This window comes from Rana temporaria, chromosome 13, assembly GCF_905171775.1.
Source record: "Rana temporaria chromosome 13, aRanTem1.1, whole genome shotgun sequence".
NCBI classification, from domain to species: Eukaryota; Metazoa; Chordata; class Amphibia; order Anura; family Ranidae; genus Rana; species Rana temporaria.
The window spans coordinates 63,372,816-63,394,946 of NC_053501.1; the positions used below are offsets into that span (position 1 = coordinate 63,372,816).

The 22,131-nt window shown below is 35.2% G+C and overlaps 1 protein-coding gene across 5 annotated transcripts in view; it reads left to right on the plus strand.

Annotated features, from left to right (window-relative positions):
* FOXG1 (forkhead box G1) overlaps positions 1 to 22,131 on the plus strand; it is an 82,014-nt gene that overhangs the window by 11,540 nt on the left and 48,343 nt on the right. For 2 of the 5 annotated variants that reach the window (XR_005744820.1, XR_005744816.1), the window contains exons 2-4: positions 1 to 42; positions 1,063 to 1,101; positions 20,708 to 21,315. The exon at positions 1 to 42 is cut by the window's left edge and continues 19 nt beyond it. The gene's annotated coding sequence lies outside the window, so the exon portion shown is untranslated. Of the gene's footprint in view, positions 43 to 1,062; positions 1,102 to 20,707; positions 21,316 to 22,131 lie in introns of those variants that run through there. The other 3 variants (XR_005744817.1, XR_005744819.1, XR_005744818.1) reach the window with 2 other exon arrangements.

Genomic DNA, 22,131 nt, shown 5'->3' on the forward strand with positions numbered 1-22,131 from the left:
CGATGGCCAACTTTGAAGAGGGCGAGCCTTCGCTTTCAGCCAGTAAGTTACAGCTGTGTCACTGCAAAATGCTCAGCTCATCCACTTAATGCCACCAAGAGCTTATTAAATGCAAATCGTGTGCCCAGAAGACAACAATAGTGAGGCACTTGGTGTGATCAGGCATTTTTATTTCTCCTGAATAAATGTCACTGGTTTGGAAATGTTATGGGTCCTGCTAAGTGTCTTTTACACCAGGCAGGCCACTGTCACTGGACCCAGCTACACTATAATTTTACACTTTCTAACTTATCTCCTCTTTGTCTGGATAACTACTGTATGCAAGTGACCTTTCAGAAAAAGAGCTTAGTGCTCACACCTTGTGATAGATTGTGTCGTGTGCTTGTGTGTTAAATGTGTGTTTATTACACCCTTTAACGTACTCATTCAAACCACAATTATATGCTTGCCATATTATATAGAGCTTGTCATGGAGGAGAGTCCAAGCATTTCATTTAAAAAAAAAAACTGTATAATGCTTTTTTATTTATTTTTTTTATTTCATTCTTTGTGATCATTTTATTTTTTATTTATTTTTTTGCGACTACTATTATTAATATGCATTTTTTTATTTTATTTAATAATCTATGGTGAAAAAAAAAAGAGAAACTAGAAATACCATTTATTTAATATAGGTTTGTATGAATTGGCTGAAATAATAGAATTACTGAAATGATGACCTGATTTGTTTTTTTATCTTGATCAGTAACGCATTGTAAAAATAGTATTTTTATTATTATTATTATTATTATTATTATTATACAGGATTTATATAGCGCCAACAGTTTACGCAGCACTTTACAATATAAAAGGGAGACAAAACATAACATTGTTTCTGGTAATGTTAATTTATATTTGCCTTTTGCTCAAAACATATCACTGTCTGGACACGACTGCGGGGCCATGATGTAGTTTATATAGCTAAAATGTGTGTAATATTTATTTGATCGTTCATATAGAGTTTAATGGGGTTTTTTTTTGTTTTGTTTTTTTTGTGCTTTCTTGGGACCTGTTTGGCTGAAGCAGTGTACGGATCTGCCGGAAGAGGGCGCCCTATGCCAGGTAAACATGACATAAGCACTCTGTTCTAAGCAGTTCATGCCTAGGTTGGTGGAAGGGAAATAGACTATTTATAAGAGTTTTGCATGTTTGCCCGTGCTGAATGTTGACAAGATATCCGTTTCAGCACTTACCTACAACTGTGATGATGACCCATTTCACTGCTGACAGTTTAAACTTACCTTCTTTGCCCAACACTTAATTGCAGCTCCTAAATGCACTTCTCTTTTTTTTACTTTCTCATGTTTAATACTTCGATCATTTTTTAAGTTTTACACAATGATAACATTTTTTTTTATTGTCAGCTATATATCTGTGACTTTTAAGTCTCATTAGACTGAGCTGAAAATAACTGTCACTTTTTTTAAAATAATATATTAAAAAAATAACTGTCACTTAAAAAATAACTGTTTTTATATTTAAATAATTTCCTGGTGCTTTAACTTTGTAAATTTAGTCAATCAGCCTGTTTAATAATTTACAATTATTTTTTTTTTTACAATTTTATGATATTTTATTCTTAAACAAAAGCGAGTCAAATACTTTCAGTCCTATATTTGTGTAATTAAGTCTATATTAATATTGCACTATTACATTTTATATAGATGGTTCCCTTTTCTTTCTTTTTTTTTAAAAAAACATGAAAACATCATCACTATAAATTGTATATAGTGAAGGTCGCAGGACAGGAATTGTAGAATTGTCTGTGTTATAATATGTAGAAGGGTGGGATGGGGGCCAATGTAGTTGTATTGTGTATTTGGTTTGTGTTGTACTTTATGTGTATTGTGTTGTTCTGAGATACTCTAATGAGCACAATAATGTAGAAATAAGAGTAATTTGTAGAGCAGTTGTTGGCCCTGGCTTTGTCACGTCCATTTCTTATATTACAATTTGTGGAATGAGGCACAAGGCATAGTATTACTCCCCGGGGCTGTGCACGGCTGGACAATAGGAGGAATCCACCGATGGGACAACCTAGTTATCGCACACACCATCGTAAATCTTGTGATATGATCAGACCTTCAAACAGCAGTATCTAGATACTATTACACTTCCTAGTGATATTTCTAGTAAATACGATCATATTTTTGTGTCCTTTGTCACAGGCTCCAATTGTCTTTTTCATTCTCATAGCAATAGATAAAAAATGTCATTTTAATGAGCCTATATTTTATTCTAACTCCATACACGTTCAATACTGAGCCCCTGTCTGCTCCAGTCCTTATTGTCCGCTTTAGGATCATTATTTGTAATTAAATCTGCAAAGTTCTGATTACAATTCCAAGCCTTAAATCGACTGATTGTCATCAATAAAACAAGTGTTTGCAGTCCCCATCGATCTGTGTATTTCAAGTGGCAGGCTTTTCAGATCTGCGTCTATATGTGTCTGTTATGTATTATGCAAACCAGGGACTGGTGGCTGGACTGGTCCCCATCATCAGACCAGGACTGGTCCCCACCATCAGACCAGGACTGGTCCCCACCATCAGACCAGGACTGGTCCCCACCATCAGACCAGGACTGGTCCCCACCATCAGACCAGGACTGGTCCCCACTATCAGACCAGGACTGGTCCCCACCATCAGACCAGGACTGGTCCCCACTATCAGACCAGGACTGGTCCCCACCATTAGACCAGGACTGGTCCCCACCATCAGACCACCAGACCAGGACTGGTCCCCACCATCAGACCACCAGACCAGGACTGGTCCCCACCACCAGACCAGGACTGGTCCCCACCATCAGACCATCAGACCAGGACTGGCATTATGACAGTCCAATAAATCAATTTCATCATTCATACATGACTGCTTCTTGGGTTATCAAGGGTTTGTCAGAAATCCCTACTTCAAACTACACACACATACACTCGCTATATATATATATATATATATATATATATATATATATATATATATATATATATATATATATATGTGTGTGTGTGTGTGTCTGTCTGTCTATCTATATTGTATATTGATATATCAAACACACACTCACACATTATATAAAACTGTATTTCTGTCTTTATATTGTGTATATAAAGTCGTATTCCACAAATACACACACACAAACACTCACTCTATCTATCTATCTATCTATCTATCTATCTATCTATCTATCTATCTATCTATCTATAGATAGATATTGATCAAGCATACACACACACACATTACATAAAACTATATTTCTGTCTGCATATTTTCCACCGTATTCCACAAATACAAACACACATACATACTATATATATATTTTGATATATTAAACACACACTCATTATATAAAACTGCATTTCTGTCTGGATATTGTGTATATATATATTCGTATTGCACAAATACACACACACATGCATGCTATGATATATCAATATACATATATATATATATATATATATATATATATATATATATATATATATAGAGAGAGAGAGAGAGAGAGAGAGAGAGAGAGAGAGAGAGAGAGAGAGAGAGAGAGAGAGAGAGTATGTATGTGTGTGTGTGTGTATATGTGGCATACGAATATACATACACAATATACAGACAGAAATAACATTTTATATAATGTGTGTGCTTGATATATCAATATATATATATATATATATATATATATATATATATATATATATATATATATATATATATATATATACACACACACATTATATAAAACTGTATTTATGTATGTATATTGTGTATATATATTCGTATGCCACATACACACACACACACACACACACACACACACACACGTATATATATGTGTGTGTGTGTGTGTGTTGTGTGTCTATAATATATGATATAATCCTGTATAATAATAATATAATAATAATATCAAAACGTAGGCACACGCACACACACAACACGATACATATTGACTTATAAACAAACACTTGTGTATGTCTATAAGTTAAAATTACACACACAGGTATCAATTAAAAAGATACATTTGTGTTCATGTGTAGTGTGATGTGCTTTATGTATGTGTGATATGTGTGCGGTTTGTGTGTACTGTATGTTTGTGTGTCTGTGTACACACATAACCAAAACATCAAAACAAGATGACACGTAATTTAATTTGGTTGTTGTGTTGCATGGAAACTTAATTACTGCGTTCCCTTAGTAAGTTTATAGTTAAGTAATAGTATAATAATACAGAAGTTTAGTAATACATCAACTATGTAACTTATGATTCAGATACTGTTATGACTAATGATACACAAATAAGCCCTAGCTAAGCAAGGTGTAATATGTGTTTGTGGTATCAAAGAATCAAAGTATTATATATATATATATATATATATATATATATATATATATATATATATATATATATATATATATATATATATATATTTTTGTGGAATATAGATATATATATATATCTATATATATAGACACAAAAACAGTCATATAGCGTATGTGTTTGTAGATGTATATAGATAGATAGATAGATAGATAGATAGATAGATAGATAGATAGATAGATAGATAGTATGCTAATGAAGAAAATATGATGTATTTCTTTAGAGGACAAGCGATTTTTTGGCCTGAATTGGTTTATTTTTCTTCTGTAGGTACTATTATTATTATTATTATTATTATTATTATTATTATTATTATTATTATTGGTATGCACTTTATTCTGGTTTTCTTGTGCTTTCTCCTGGGTTGATTTGTAAATAGTTTGGTATAGATTTTCAGTATTATACACAATGTGTATTGTGTGGCAGTACAGGTCCTGTATCACATTTGTATAAGTCACATTTTAGGCTTGTGTTGCTTGCTTTGTTGTAATGGGCATAAGATTCTCAGACATTATATATATTGTTTATTTTCTATATAATTCCTGTTGCAGTCATAATCTCTCGGGAAAAGCCCATGGGTGTTGTTACAGCTTCCATTCACCATGGGGAGGACAAAAATAAGAAAAAAAAGTAAAGATGTTCTTTTATGAAGTATATTCCCAGAGATTATTGCCTTACGGTAATTAGAGCCCTTGGGTTTAGGGATGTTCTTTTAACAAATATATATATATTACCTTTTTTCCTTTACTTTTTCCCCCCCCAATACATTTCTAGAAATGTTTCTTTTTATGTAAACTGTGGTTGGCTGTTTTGTATTGATGTCAATAATTAATGCTGTGTAACTTGCTATATTTTATTTGCCACCATATACTACTTTTATTTTCTGCTTAGACAGAAGACTGTGAAATGAATGGTATCAGTATTTTTCTGTATCCTAGCTTTGTTTTGCGCAATATCTGCCCCATTGTGAAAATTGCGTCCTTTTTGCGCCTCTTTTGTAAAACGTTCCCTTCTGCGGGAAAAACATTGCGTTTTGTAGGCAAATGTGCCGCTCTAGAAGAAGGAACGAGCCTTTGATTCCCATAGTTACCTGGCCTTTTCATAGGCTTTATTTGGTTTGGTTTACTGCAGATTGGAATTTATGTGATTTTATGACATTATTGATTTTGTGGTTCAGAATCTTGCCAAATATTAGTGGGATGAGATTGCAGGTTGTCAGCGGTGATGGTGCTGGGAGGAGAGCCGGGCGCTGTCAGCGGTGAGGGTGCTGGGAGGAGAGCCGGGCGCTGTCAGCGGTGAGGGTGCTGGGAGGAGAGCCGGGCGCTGTCAGCGGTGAGGGTGCTGGGAGGAGAGCCGGGCGCTGTCAGCGGTGAGGGTGCTGGGAGGAGAGCCGGGCGCTGTCAGCGGTGAGGGTGCTGGGAGGAGAGCCGGGCGCTGTCAGCGGTGAGGGTGCTGGGAGGAGAGCCGGGCGCTGCCAGGCGGCGACTTCATTGATTTATGAAAAGTAAGTTCACTCTTTATACCGGGGCTCCTGACAAGAGCTGAGATATCCAGAGGGGAATATGATACCCACAGGAAAACCCTTTAGTAAATAGTGACCGAACTCTCCCCACATCGCATTATCTGTAAAGACACTTTCCGCATATTTCTCATCTCCCCGTACAGGAGACACTAAGGAAAGTTGTCTCTGGAAGCCGGGAACTCCTAACGATGCACTTTTCATTTCAGCATGGACGCTAGTGGCCTATCTATCTATCTATCTATCTATCTATCTATCTATCTATCTATCTATCTATCTATCTATCTATCTATCTATCTATCTATCTATCTAAATATTTATTTATCTATCTATCTATTTATCTCCACTGTGCTGCTTTTTTTTCTCAAGGACATTAGGAAAATGTAGATACCATTTTATACCATCAATCGCCTATTATCTGTCTGATTATCTATCTAATATCTATATTAATATCTATGCATTTATTGCAATTCAGCCCACACATGTAAAACATGTACTATGTTGTACTATCTATCTATCTATCTATCTATCTATCTATCTATCTATCTATCTATCTATCTATCTATCTATCTATCTATCTATCTATCTATCCATCTATCTATCTATCTATCGTTCTGCACTAAAAAAAACTTCTGATACTATTTTATATTTCCTTCCTTCCTTCTTGATACTATTTTATAGCACCCCCCATCAATCTACCTATCTATATTTCTATCCTTATGTATCTATATCTATCTCTATTAATATCAATCCACCTTTTGCAATTCAGCCCACACATATAGAAAATGCACTTTTTTCTGTATCAGCCTTTGGCTGGCAATACATTATACAATTTTCTTGTACAACCTACACAACCATATAATATAAGGTCAAACCCAAATACTTTTAATGTGTATGAAATCAGGCAAGCCCTTGTACTACATAGTTGAACGTAAAATTAAAGGAAATTGAACAATATAATTGTATAATGTATGGCCAGCTCTATCTATCTATCTATCTATCTATCTATCTATCTATCTATCTATCTATCTATCTATCTATCTATCTATCTATCTATCTATCTATATATCTATCTATCTATCTATCTATCTATCGTTCTGCATATTTAATCTGCACATAAAGAACTCTAATACTATTTTATATTTCCTTCCTTCCTTATTTTCTTTCATCCTAAAATACTTGTTTATAGTACCCTCCACCCCAATTCTATCTATCTATCTATCTATCTATCTATCTATCTATCTATCTATCTATCTATCTATCTATCTATCTATTGTGCTGCATATTTAATCTGCACATAAAGAAAACTCTAATACTATTTTATATTTCCTTCCTTCCTTCTTTTCTTCCTTCCTTTCTTCCTCCCTAAAATACTTGCTTATAGCACTCCCCCAATTCTATCTATCTATCTATCTATCTATCTATCTATCTATCTATCTATCTATCTATCTATCTATCTATCTATCTATCTATCTATCTATCTAACTATAATTCTGCATATTTAATCTGCACATAAAAGAACTCTAATACTATTTTATAATTCCTTCCTTCCTTCTTCTCTTTCGTCCTAAAATACTTGTTCATAGCACCCCCCCCCCCAATTCTATCTATCTATCTATCTATCTATCTATCTATCTATCTATCTATCTATCTATCTATCTATCTTTTACATAAAGAACATGTAGATACTATTTTATAGCACTATCTATCTATCTGTCTATCTATCTATATACATCTATCTATCTATCTATCTATCTATCTATCTATCTATCTATCTATCTATCTATCTATCTATCTATCTATCTATCTATCTATCTATCTATCTATCTATCTCTCTATCTCCATGCACCATCTTTTCCTGCACATGTAGAGAATACAGAGCCCATTTTCTCTGATCACGGATTATAATACAATGTCTATAAAAAGGACGACCTAAGTGTGTTTTTATTTCGGGGAATAATTAGGATAGGACTCATCCAGTGCAGCATGTAATAGCTCTGCCTGACACATCTGTGGAAGGCGAGGATGGTGTTTTGTTGGATTCTTTGGCTACACTGTGACAATAAGATAGAGAGTGGTCTCAGGGAAAATTCAAATTATTGCAATATGTTTATCTTGCTACGTTTATAAAAACGGCTACAGGAAGATATAATAGAAATGGAATCCTTTATTGTCACGTTGTAATTAGGGGCACTTTATTTTATCATTCTATTTATGTGCCCTAGGTGAGAGAAGTCTGCCATCACCATGGCATGGGCAATACTGAGTCGTCCATACATCCACTTCTGTCCACACACTATAATATAGAGTTCCATTTTATTATGCCTTTCTTTATTGAGAAAAAAAAAAATATATATATATTATGCCTATTATGTGTACTTATGCTTTACCAATACTCCAAATTATGGATAAACATTTTGTTCCACCAACCAAGACCCCATAGACTATAATCATTCATACCAGAAATAAATGTTAAATTTATTCCAGGAAAAGGTAACTTTTTGTTTTAGTCATTCTTATTCATCAGGTCCTCAGACCCAAAATGTCAAGCAGAGGAATTAAGTAGCTTGTCATCCAAAGTAAAGGCTCTATTGTGAAGCTCCACTGCATGATGTCATCTATGTGCTGACACAGTGTGGATACCATTTTATCAGTCTATGAGTCTTTAAAGCAAGGGATTCATACAAATGGGAAGAGTAGAATTTGCAGTGGGAGAGTAATTGTGTATCCCTGCTTGTAACCCCCACCCTTCTAATAAGTGAGCCTCTAAAGAACTGCACTTCTTCCAACCTACAGATACAACTAGGCCTGTCATAGGTAGACATATATAATATATGTATAAATATAGATAGATAAAACAAATATATAAATCTATTTTTTCACTGCACTTATTTCAGGTCAGTGATAACAATGTTTCCCTAAAGTTTACATCCTCATATCAGCACAAATTGTGCATTATTTTGAACTTTTTTTTTTTTTACAAAAATAGCAAAAAAAAAGTCCAGTATTTATTTTGGTTGGTAAAAAATCAATAGCCTGTCTGGATACTAAATAAATATTTTTTACACTAAATCAGGGAGCAAGTGTTCACCTCAAGTGGCCAAAAAGTAATGTTCTCTGTGGTCTGGGTGAACATCAACACCCAATAAAAAACAAAACAAAAACAATCTGTTTGGGTGTCTAAATATAAAAAGGATTGAACAGAAATTAACTGTTTTGTAAATAATTCCAAAATACTGCACCTTGGTCCCTTTTTTCTTTTCTTTTTTTTTCTCTTTAGAAATATACTTTTACAGTTTTTTGCTCTTTTTACCAACTGTTTTTTTTTATATTATTTTATGAACAGTAGATTTGTAAGTTTTGTGACATTATTATAAATATGAAAATATGGTCAACATTATACTTTTAGTACCATCAATAAATATGTACAATATTAAATTCTGGCATAAATAATAAATAATAATAAATAATAATAAATAATAAAAAAAAGTTGTAATTATAGCAGATCACATTGGGGCTAGACAGATACATTTTTTTTTACATCAATAAATACTTTTACATCAATACATATGTAGAATATCAAATTCAGGCAATAAAAAATAAGTTGTAATTATATCAGATCACATTGGGGCTAGACAGATAAATATTTTTTTACATCAATAAATATTTTTACATCAATAAATATGTACAATATCAAATTCTGGCAATAAAAAATAAGTTGTAATTATATCAGATCACATTGGGTTTAGACAGATAAATATTTTTTACATCAATAAATATTTTTACATCAATACATATGTACAATATCAAATTCTGGCAATAAAAAAAAAGTGGTCATTTTAGCAGATCACATTGGGGCTAGACAGCTAAAAAATGTTCTTACATTTAATTTTTCACAAAGGCCTTTTTGACTTACTATCACCATGTGACCAAGAGCTCCCCTGATTGGCTCCTGGCCATATCAGTCTGGTGATATTGTAATCACAAGTTTTAGGTGCAGACATGAACGTAAACCATAAGAACTGGCTTGTTTTGTTGTGTGTATTATGATGATGTGCTACACCCTGATGTGTTTTTTCATGACCTACTGCGGGCATTTATGAAGTTTTTTTTTTATTATTTATTTATTTTTTAGCAGAAACCAGAGTTGCTGAGTGTAAAAGTAATTTTTTTTATGCACTTGCAATATGGTGTATTTTAAATGGTTTTCAGATATGTTTTACTATTTATCTCAATATATGCTGTACTGTAAACTGCACCAATTTTACCCCCTAATACAATACTAATAAGACACATTTTATACATAAACATATATATATATATATATATATATATATATATATATATATATATATATATATATATATATATATATATATATATATATATATATATATATATATATATATATATATATGGAATACAGTTAGGGAACATTTTGTATAGGGGAGATTTATAAAAGGGGTCACTGGTCCAATACACTTATGTTATCCTCAGGAATCATATAATGAAAAAAAAAATATATATATATATATATATATATATATATATATATATATATATATATATATATATTTATTTATTTTTGTTCTTATATCTTTTTAGAATTCAGAAGCACACACATACTTAAAAAAAATTAAAAAAAATATGTTACCCTAGAATTCTTGGAGTACACACAAACATTTTGTTGCCACTTATATTTGCCCCTCTGCAGTGTAATTTTCCAGTTTCGAATGATCAACTGATTGAAATTTCAATGGAAACCCTTTAAAAGGGCAAAAATCCCTGTCAGAAAGCATTTCAGGTTTATCTCCATATCTGGGGGGGGGGGGGGGGGTCACAATAGAATTTTCTGAAAACACTATTGTTCTCATCAGTTCACACCAACATTGGGGTTGTCTGCACATCAAATAAACAGGCACAACTGGGTGATAGGAGTGTGCATTTGTATTTGCATACCTGGGAAAACATAGTGCAGTATGGACAGTAGATCATATCTGCCATTTGGCATCTCCTGTCTATGACTATCTCAAGGGCAAGATGTATCCAAGGAGTAACGTAGCCTTTGTTCATCCTAAATTCATAATTCTTCTGTACTTATATTTACTTATTGCAGGAACGTATACCGCACTGCCAATGTTGACAGCACTTTACATATATATATTACATTCACATCAGACCCTGCTGTTATGGAGCTTACAATCTAAGGTCCCTAACTCACATTCATACACATACTAGTGCCAATGTAGACAGGAGACAATTAGTCTACCAGGATGTCTTTGGAGTTTGGAAGGAAAGCACAGCAAAACCCAGGCAACCACAGGGAGAACATGCCAAATCCAGGCCGGTAGTGCTGTGGTTGGGATTTAAACCGACAACCCCAGTGCCGCTAGGCAGAAGTGCTAACCACTTAGGCACTGTGCTGCCCCCATAACCTGATTTGATATGTAAGTCTGTGTTAAGGCTTATTCTGAAACAAAAAGTGGAGCTGTCAGACCAAAATGAAATATATCAACACATAGCAATTCATAAATAAGAGAAGGAAAGCAAATTACATTTCTTCAAGATAATATTTAAAGAAAACCGTTGCTGGGAAAAATAGCTGCTGACTTCATTCTGAAAATGCTAGTTTACTGGTTTTCTCTGGCTTTATTACATCCTGAGGATGTAATTTCAGCCTCATAGCAACCTGAGCAGGAACTTTCATACAGCTGGTAAATCCAGATTTGTAAATTTTTTGGGTGCCAAAAGTATTAAAGGCTTCGAACAGATATAATAGCCACATAACTAGCAGGTTTATATTAGCGCTTAAGTGGTTGTAAACCCATACAGACCACTTTAACCTACAGGTAAGCCTAGATTAAGGCTTAACTGTAGGTACAAGAAGTATCTCCTGAACCTACACGGTTTAGGAGATATTTGCAGAAAAGACTGCACCGATGTCTACGGTGCATGCACGCTTTAAAAAACGGCGCAGGCACACTGAGAGTGCCTTTAGTGAGGGCGATCATGTCGTCACTGACGGCTCCCGCGCACATGTGCGGGAGTAACATCATCGCGGCTCCGGCCAATCACAGCGCCGGAGCCGTGATACCCAGAAGTAACTCGGGTATCAATGGCGGCTGCGGAGGTGAGAAATAAGAGTCGCTTTGGCGGCGTCGATCTCAGCTATACATACTAGCTCATTATGCCTTTCTCTTGCAGGGGTTTGTTTTTAAAGAAATGCTTTGGAGGGTTTACTTCCTCTTTAGTAATGACAGCCTACACTTATTCTCAGTGGAGGTTCCCTTTAAACTCTACTGGCCACTAAGTAATTACAATTTCTGCTGGAGATTGTTGAGATTGACTTCCATGAATTTTATGGGGATGATGTGGTACCAATGCTATGATATATTTTTTATTTTAAATCTAGCATCATACATTTAATCAATAGCAGAACTAAAACAAAGTGCAACGTGCAAAACACTGATTTTTTTTTTTTAATTAGTAAAAACCACCAATTAATAAAAAAGATCAGATTTTAAACAAATACTAATATTGTGCCCACTATTTCTAAAGATCTTACAACAACTCTGTACTGGCTGGTGGATGCTATTTAATGTGACATATTCATTGTATATCAGGACCTATAATATGGGGGCTCCATTAGCCCACTGCCCCACTGCCCCATTACCCTAACCTTCTGTAAGAGTCATATATATATATATATATATATATATATATATATATATATATATATATATATATATATATATATATATATATATATATATATATATATATATATATATATATATATCCAGCTATGGAGCATAAGGGATCATTTTCAAACCCTCCTACCTATTGTCCAACCCAACTGCTCCCACTCTTAGCTCTATGGAAATGCTGACCTTTAAAGTATAAACATATAAGTATTTTGGTGTGCTAGCAAGGTGTAGATAGGCCTGGGCACCTTAGTATGCTTGCTATACAATATACTGTACAGTATGTGTTATTTTTATTATTTTGCAGACAGATCAAAATTCCTTTAAATAAATACCAGCGGAGAAATTTTAATGAATTGTGAGAAAGGTGTATTTTCCCCACTATTATTATTTTCCCTGCATAGTTTTACTTTAGTTAGAAACACTATTATGGGGTTGATTTACTAAAACTGGAGAGTACAAAATCTGGAGCAGCTGTGTATTGTAGCCAATCAGCTTCTAACTTCAGCTTGTTCAGTTAAGAATTGATAATAAAACCTGGAAGCTGATTGGTTACTACACAGAACTGATTTGCCCTCTCCAGGTTTAGTAAATCAACCCCTATATAATCCAAAGCTTTCCACCAAGAAATTCCTGCCCATTGCAGTTCCCTGATCGTTTTATTGTATAGTAAGTTCTTCTTTCTATTTTATTTTATTTTTTCAATTTAAACTTTTCTGCTTTACTTTTGAAATCTCTATGACTCTTTGTTGATTCAGATATCCAGTGTAATTTTTAATACCCATCTGAATTGAGTCATACCTCTTCTAAGTTTCTTGTTCTATGTTTTTATAATACCTTTGACTTCAAATTGCTAGTATATTCTGTAGCATCATCAGAGTTAGGCATCTTATTTTATCCTTTATTATTATACAAAAAAATCTGTATATTTCCAGGAGATATTTATATGTACTTGATGCTGAAGATAAGCATGACGTGGAGGTGTAATGTGAATACACGATCTTGAACAATCTATGAGTTACATTGCAAAGCTTAGGCATCGGGATGTTTTGCATGAGCCCTTAGTTGGCACCAACATTATTGTCTTATGCTGCATACACATGACCGTTTTTCATGACGAGAAAAATGCCATTTTTTAAATTGGTTGTGAAAAACGGTTGTGTGTATGCTCCAGAGCATTTTTCTTGATGAGAAAAATGGGCAAATTTTTTTTAGAACCTGCTCTATTTTTTCTCATCGTTTTTCACGTCATGAAAAACAGTCTTGTGTACGTTTCAATGAGGGGGAAAAAACGCACATGCTCAGAAGCAAGTTTTGAGATGGGGAAATTAGCAAAAGCAGCCCAAAGGGTGGCGCCATTCAAATGAAACTTCCTCTTTATAATGGCATCGTACGTGTTGTACATTTTTTTTCACGAACGTGTGTATGCAAGGCAGGCTTGAGAGGAATAATGACAAATCACGTTGAGAAAAATGTTTTTTTTTTTCATGACATGAATAACAGTCGTGTGTACGCGGCATTAGAGCATATGACAGGATAGGAAAATCTAATCTGAACTGGTCCCCCCTCCAAGAACAATTGTCTGGGGTGTCTGCTGAGGCTACAAGGTGGACATAAACAGCCAGAACTCCCCCTGTTTTAGCATCAGTAAAAATATTTTTCATATATGATGGACAATTTATTGTTGAAAGCCTCATATTCAGAGTGGATTTCTCTAGGAAAGAATGCAAATGCAGTTGTAAGTCTATTATTAATATGATTGTGCTTTGTTGTGGAACCCCAAGGGAGGTGCCTCAGTATTTAGAATCCAAGAAAAGATGTACTAGTGCCAGATACCTGTGAACAACCAGATAAGAACTGCAGTGTCCAGTATGGCAGAAAAGATAACTAGTACATATTGTGTACTATTCTGCACCATTGAAGGTACTGATTTATTTACTTTCTTTTTCATCACGAAAGTCAGTAGCCAGAAGAAAATAATTCTAAATAGTTGATTTCAAATTGTCAGTGGAGTCTCCAGTGAAAGGGCTACTAAGGGCCATGAGATACCTTGAGTATCTTAAAGAGTAGCCGTAGATTAAAAAAAAATGTAATTATATAAATTTAAGCAGGATAATAATAATTTAAATGATCATGTCAGTGTAGATTACTGATTTAAAAACCTTATTTTGATATATTTATTTATTTTATCGTTTGCAATTATATGTAATGTATATGAGGTATTTACTCATATGCATGTTCTGCTTCTTCGTTAAAGGTCTACCATACAGGGTCCCTATGACTCAGGCCTCGTACACACGACCGAGTTTCTCGGCAAAAACCAGCAAGAAACTTGCTGGGAGATATTTTTTTGCTGAGGAAACCGGTCGTGTGTACATTTTTGTCGAGGAAACTGTCGAGAAACTCAACGAGCCAAAAAGAGAGCAAGTTCTCTATTTCCTCGATAGGAATGGAGAAACTTGCCTTGTCGAGTTCCTTGACAGCCTAATAAGGAACTCGACGAGAAAACGGTGTGTTTCGCCCATCGAGTTCCTCGGTCGTGTGTACGAGGCTTGAGAATAGTAGACTTTTCTGCAGTCTCTTATGATGTGAAATATCCACAGTGCTCCTGGTAGCCAGAGACCATGTGATCTAGGGGCCTGCATTTCAGGTTTCATGAGGGCGCTTGCAGCAATAGTATACAGTATAATGTATAGTATGAAAGAAGTACAGTATTTTTTGAACTCCAAGGAATAATGTGATTTAGTACACCATTTATTTGAAATGTAAATTTTAATGATAGATCCGGTTTAACTCATGACTTGGGTTGCTTTCCATCTTACAGGGGTTGATTTACTAAAACTGGAGAGGGCATAATCTGGTGCAGCTCTGCATAGAAACCAATCAGCTTCCAGGTTTTTTTTTTTTTGTTAAAGCTTGATTAAACAAGCTGAAGTTAGAAGCTGATTGGCCACCATGAACAGCTGCACCAGATTTTGCACTCTCTAGTTTTATTAAATCAATCCCACAGATAGCAAAGGCTCTAAACAAGACCTCCTTTACCAACCATTGTAAAGCGCTTATTTACTAACAATTCAATAGACCAGCAAATATCTGCTATCTTTAAATTGTCCACCAACCAATATATAACATGATCATGTGATTGAAGAAAAATTAGATCAACTACCGTGGTAATCTTTAAAAAATGACAAATTTCATAAGACTTTTCAAAATTTGTAATGCTTGTGTTTTATCATGCACAGACATGAATGAACTATTAAATATCTCCTCTCTGTACCGACTCTCACATTAGAAACTGGTTTGAATTCCAATCTGTCACAATTCAGTCACTTATGTTCTTATTATAATGGGAAAAATGATGCCAAGATTTGTAGCACAACATGATTATTATACTGTCATATAGTCAAGCTTAATTTAAAGGGAACCTGTCATGAAATAGATGCCCACTTCTGATGAGGTTAGTTGCCTTGCTGCCTAGCTAATCTTGTGATTGCCCTGCATGGTGACCTGGAGCCAGCATGTATTCAGGGATATCAGAACCTATGTGATTCATTTTAGCTGGCCAATTGCTAAATGTTGAGGATCAGTATGTCAGTAAGGCAACTATCCCTTTCATTAGGGGGCCATGAATGGCAGTATGCATATTTATTTCAAGATAGGTTCCCTTTAAACGCAACCTGTCTCCAAAATCAATGTTTGGATGTGTTACAGTCCACATGCCTGCCTTTGCTTCAAAGATGCAATCAGGTTAAGATTCGGACTAGTAAAAGGGCTTTCAATCCTACTCCCTGTCAATAGAAACAGCTCACACTCCCGTTGTGTTGTCAATATATCTGTAATGTATATTCTACCAAAAACCTTTATTTTTTACATTTTGGATAGATTAGTGAAGGATCAGAATCTCTATTATATTTAATTGCTGCTTGAGCCCCTGTTAGGAAAATTTCTTCTTATTGTACCGGAGACCATTTTCAATGAGGCAGGAAGTGAGTAAATCTCGACACACAGGCAAAAAACTTTTCTTTTACAGTAAAAAGTCACCTGTGCAGTGATGGATTATAATAAAGGCCCAATAGGTGGTGGCCCCAAATTTCAGAGATGCTAAAAAACGTCTTCACATAGGCACTGTTCCTCAATTTAAGATAATTTATTGATCATGCACAACATTTAAACCTTCCTTGTACCAGGGATCAGAGACAAGATGCAATCACCTGCAAAAAAATTGTCTTTATGCATGGTTCCATGAAATTGTCAGAGAGGCCCAATCATTCAAAGCATCCTTGGAACCACAATGTACAATTATTCTACCTCTAAGTATGTGTGTGCATTGGAGAGATCTCTTGTCTCTATTACTATTGTCACTAGAAAAATAAAGCCCCACCAAAATGGACACCAAATGCAATAAAAACCCCTCCCTACTCTACCTAAAACATTAGGTTTTTAGTTAAACCGATTAAACAGTTTTGCCCAAAACAATTACTAGCAAAAAACAGGAAGTAATGCTCCTAGCCCCTGCTGCATAAATCTTAAAGTGTCTTTAAAAACTGTATAGATCCCGTACCTTGGACAACTGTTACACTAGTGCAAGTGCAAGTGCAACTGTTATGTACAATTTTTTTTTTTAAAGAGGGCAATAAACCAAGTGCTGCGCTACTCCCTAAAAATCAAACTTGGGCAAAAGTATGTATGTAAAATCCACTTATAATACCCAAACCTCAAAATATAAACCATGAATTAAATATCAAATATCTAGTCAGCTCTCATTATTGCAAAACCCATGCACCCATGCAATGTAAACTAGTGCTTTAAAGTCCATAAATGTCTCCTTAAACTGTGTATAAATTCTTATTCTCATATATAGTGCTCTTCTTCCCAAAATACCCTCCAAATCTTGCACACTGTGCAGTATTAAATCCACCTCTTCCAATATGGTAACAACGTGCTCCTGTGCGTGCAGTTATACTATGCACTCACCAGATGTTTATGACCCTCTTACATTCATCTCTCTACAGACATCAATACAACTCTCCTTCCAATCAGCCTTCCAGCCCTCCAACCAGACAGTCCCTCTCGGCTCAAATCTTGTAACATTTCTGAGTTACCATCTGCTCTTTTGTTGCGATGTCACAGAAATAGAAGACATCTTGATGCGAATGTTTGATTTTTGAGGGGTTGCACAGCACTTGGCTTATTGCCTTTTTTGTTTTTAAATCTAAAAGGAAACCTGTGGCAATGCTATGTATAGTAACATATTTCCATAATACTTAAAAGCGATGTGGGCTTTAAAACAACCTCTTACTGACCTCTGTAGCTGCAGGCATTGTAGAACAATACATCTCCAAAGTTCACAGCAGAAGCACTGAAGTCATCCAATTTGTTCTCTCAGTAGCTCAGCTCACCCTGATGTGTAGCAGAGCTCCTGCTCTGGAATTAAAATACATATTAGTATTAACCTCCCTGGCGGTATGATTCTGTCTGGAATTACGTACCAAAAGCGGTACAATTATTTTGCAAGGAAATTTGGCGTTTTATACTGTAGGTCTGTAATTTTTAGGAATAACTCACTTAAATCTGACCAAACAAGAGTCTTGTAGGCATCCCGGGTATGATTTTTTTTAAAAACAAAATTATAAATTATAATATAATAAATAATTATAAATAATTATAACAAATAATAATATAATTATAATAAAAATGATTCAATAATGTAATCAACTCAAAATCACTGAAATTTGCTCAGTTGCAGAATACCGATACCGATCGCAGCATGAAAAACCCACCCCGAGTCACGCTCGGGGATACCGCCAGGGAGGTTAAAGGGGTTGTAAAGGTAAAAAAAAAAATCCTAAATAACACACAGCTTCTTTCTCTATCTGCAACGTAGAGAGAGTCCCGACTCTCCTGCAGTCCAAGGGAGGGGGCGAGCACAACACTCCACACCAGGGAAAAAGCCTTGCATTACTGTGTGGTGTTACCGACAGAAGAACAGGAACTCCAAGAAAAGTAATAATGCTCTCTTGCTATCGGGTTGCCTCTGTACTGCAAGGATTAAACACTTATTTACATCTAGGGAAATGTCCTGTATACATCGCCTGGCCACAAGCTCACTTTAAGTAAAACAGTCTGTTAACAATGTAAATTAAACAACTATTCATATAAATTTCATAATTTCCCAACTAGGATTTGTAAATGATCACATAATTGTGTTTGTTGCTGTGTTTTTCCAAAACAGCTGAATTAATCATGAAAGTTTTGTAGAATGACCAATTAGGAACCTTAGATAAGCCATCTGATTACCTCAACTGTAAATGTTGATGTCTCTTGCTGCGATTTACAAATTCGCATTTACAATCTCAGTTCACCAGTTTCTATAAATGTTTCCATAATTGCATCGTACTGTTCACCATCACCAAGATCACTTCTGTACCAGTCCTACTTCTCATTAAAAAATCCATAACAAATAAGTAATAAGTAAATAGAAGTGCCTAGGGGGTTGATTTACTAAAAGAATAATTTCAGTTAGTCCAGTGAACCCGTGTTTGCTTTAAAGCGTAATCATGTGCAATGACTGCGCTTCTTTTTTATTTCTTTATTTCTTTTTTAGTTTGACTTGATATGATTGTATACTTGCAGTAAACTCAGAATCTCTGGGCTAGGGGAATTGTGAAACAGTTTTGTTGAGCCCTTTTATAAAAAATTATCTGAATAATAAATTATGGTTAACAAATACTCACAAAAATACTTTGGTACTTACCTTGGTCATTGGATATGTATTTGGTTCTGTCTTTTTTATCTAGAATAGAGAAATAATTAAAGAAGCAAAGAATAAGAAGATATAATGTACAGTCATGAGCATGGATGCTATTAAGTGGCTGTGATACCGATTTTCTGAATTATTTTGTTAAATTCTTATTGCTTTACCTAAAATGTAGTAGAAATAAATATGCAAAGTATTGGAGTGATTTACTAATGCAACAGGAATTTAAGATGATCTGTGAGGGATGGGTTAAAAGAATAATCTTTAATGATTAAACTAAAGCAGTAGGGTAATACAAAATAACCAAATTTACCCCAGTTGTTTATTATAAAATTAAATATTTTAAAAAGCTCCATATTTTGTCTTTATATTATTTATCCTACTGTACTTTACAGCATAGCATTATTCAAAGAGGGGATAGGTAGAACCGCAAGCCAATCAGGCTTTACGATATTACACAGTACACAAATCTTAGGCGGATAAGAGATGAGTGCAAAGGTTTGTCCTTATCAGTATTTCAGGCTGAGATGGTCCTTGACCAAGCTGTATTTCTTTAACTGCAGTAACAAAAAGTGAGGTCAAGTCCTGGCAGATATATCTGGATTAGAAAACCTTATAAGATAAATTACAAATTTTTGGCCAGTAAAATATTTCACATGTAAATATCTCAGATGTAAATGTTGCCGTTTACCCTTTAGGTCTACTTTAAGTCTTGCACTTGTCACATTTGTTGCAGTGCAATATAGCTTTGTCAGAGACAAGCCTCCCTACGGTTCACTTTGGGGATCAGCCCCAGGTTCATAAAAAGCTTACTGTGCATTGACACCAGATTAGAAGCTTTCAGAGTGATGCGTTGGGGCATTGGGCTGTTAGACGCAGAAAAATGCATTGTCCTTCACAACTAAGGATTTTGGGCACTATTATCTGTATGTTAATGACATTTTACTCATAATATTTCTTTTTGCCTTAACTCATACACATCCCAAAAAAAAAAAAAATTCTTGGTGCCTTGCCCTGTTGTTCAGTTTATTTTGGGTGTTGATTCAGAAAATGGCATTGACTAGACTGCATCAGCTCTAGTTTCTTCGCTTTGGTCGAATTGATATAATATTTTGTCAGTTTTTGAAAAGATCTTGCTGATCAATGTTTTCTTCTGTTACCCTATGTGTTGTTGTGTACAAGTTATAGTGAGAGCATTTACGTACTTCCAACTGTAATTTTACATTGGAAACACTGGATTCTAAAGTGTACGTTAATAACTGTATTGTAGTTGAGTATAGGAGTTGTGTGTATATTGCCACTCATATTGTTTCATTTTTGCAGATCGAGCACAGTAGAGGTTGTGGCTACTTCACGATGGTGCTGCCTGAATCATCCCAACATATTTTGCTATAACTATTTCCTAGTTTTTGAAGGGCGACCAGTGAGTGAGGAGTGATATATGGTATTTATGCTGTATCTCAAGAACCAGATAGGGAAAAACTGTCACATTTGCATATACCCAGGAACAGGTCTAACATTCGAGGCACCAAGATTGTGTTGGCCTGTGTTATTAAAGTAAATCTGTAATTTGGAAGCATGGAGACAAGGGTTAGGTTGAATTAAGGATATATTGATAATTTCTTAACCACGTTCTGCCTGCGCTACTATAGCTAAAAGACGGCTACAGCATGGGCTTCCAGTGTCGGGAGTGCGTCAATAGGCGTCCTCCCGTGATCATGCTACTCAACAATGGCAGCTGATCACGGAATTGAGCTTATTATCTGCTTTTTTCCTCCTCATAATCAGTGTGAGGAGAAAAGAAGAAAGCCGGTGGCCGGCTTCTGTTACAAGGACATTGTTCCCAATATGTGCCTACCAGTGCTGCTAATCAGTGCCCATCAGTGCTGCCAATCAGTGCCCATCAGTACCTCATCATCAGTGTCTCCTATCAGGGCTTCCTATCAGTGCTGCCTACCAGTGCCACCTATCAGAGCCCATCACTGCCACCTATCAGTGCCCATTAGTGTCCCCCCCATCAGTGCACACAAGTGCCACCTCATCAGTGCCCACCAGTGCAGCTTCATCAGTGCCCATAAGTGCAGCCACATCAGTGCATCAGAGAAGGAGAAATATTACCTGTTTGCAAAATGCAAAACAACCTATGAAATTATTTTTTCTTTTTTAATTTTCTGTATTTTTTTTCTTTCTTTAGCAAAATTTTTTAAACCCAGTGATTAAATACCACCGAAAGAAAGCTCTATTTGTGTGAAAGAATTATTATAAAAATGTTGTTTGGGTACAGTGTTGCATGACCACGCAATAGTCATTCACTAAGATGAAGGGGGAAGGGAGTATAATCGCCCAGTAAGCAAGTGGTTAACAAACCTTCAGAACCCCCAACTTACTTGTTTGTATGATTATCCAGTTTCTCTTCTGTATTTTGCATTGGTGTTAAAAACAAAAAAACAACACGTTACAATAAATTGACAGCACCACAAATGAATGTACTGCCCTGACACCATTGCATTGTTTAAAGTTGTGACTCCATTAACCACTGAGAAATGCTTGCGGCACATTGCAGGTCCCTGAACCACAGTGTGAGAAATTGAGAATCGCTGCTATACACGCAGAAGAATTTCAGTGAAAAAAAAAAAGCCTTGCTAACCTAGGACTTTAAGGACCCAAAACAGTGAATGGAACTTGAATGAATCTGAATGGAGAATATTTGCTCTCAGACTGGGAAATTAGATCCTAATCCACCTTGA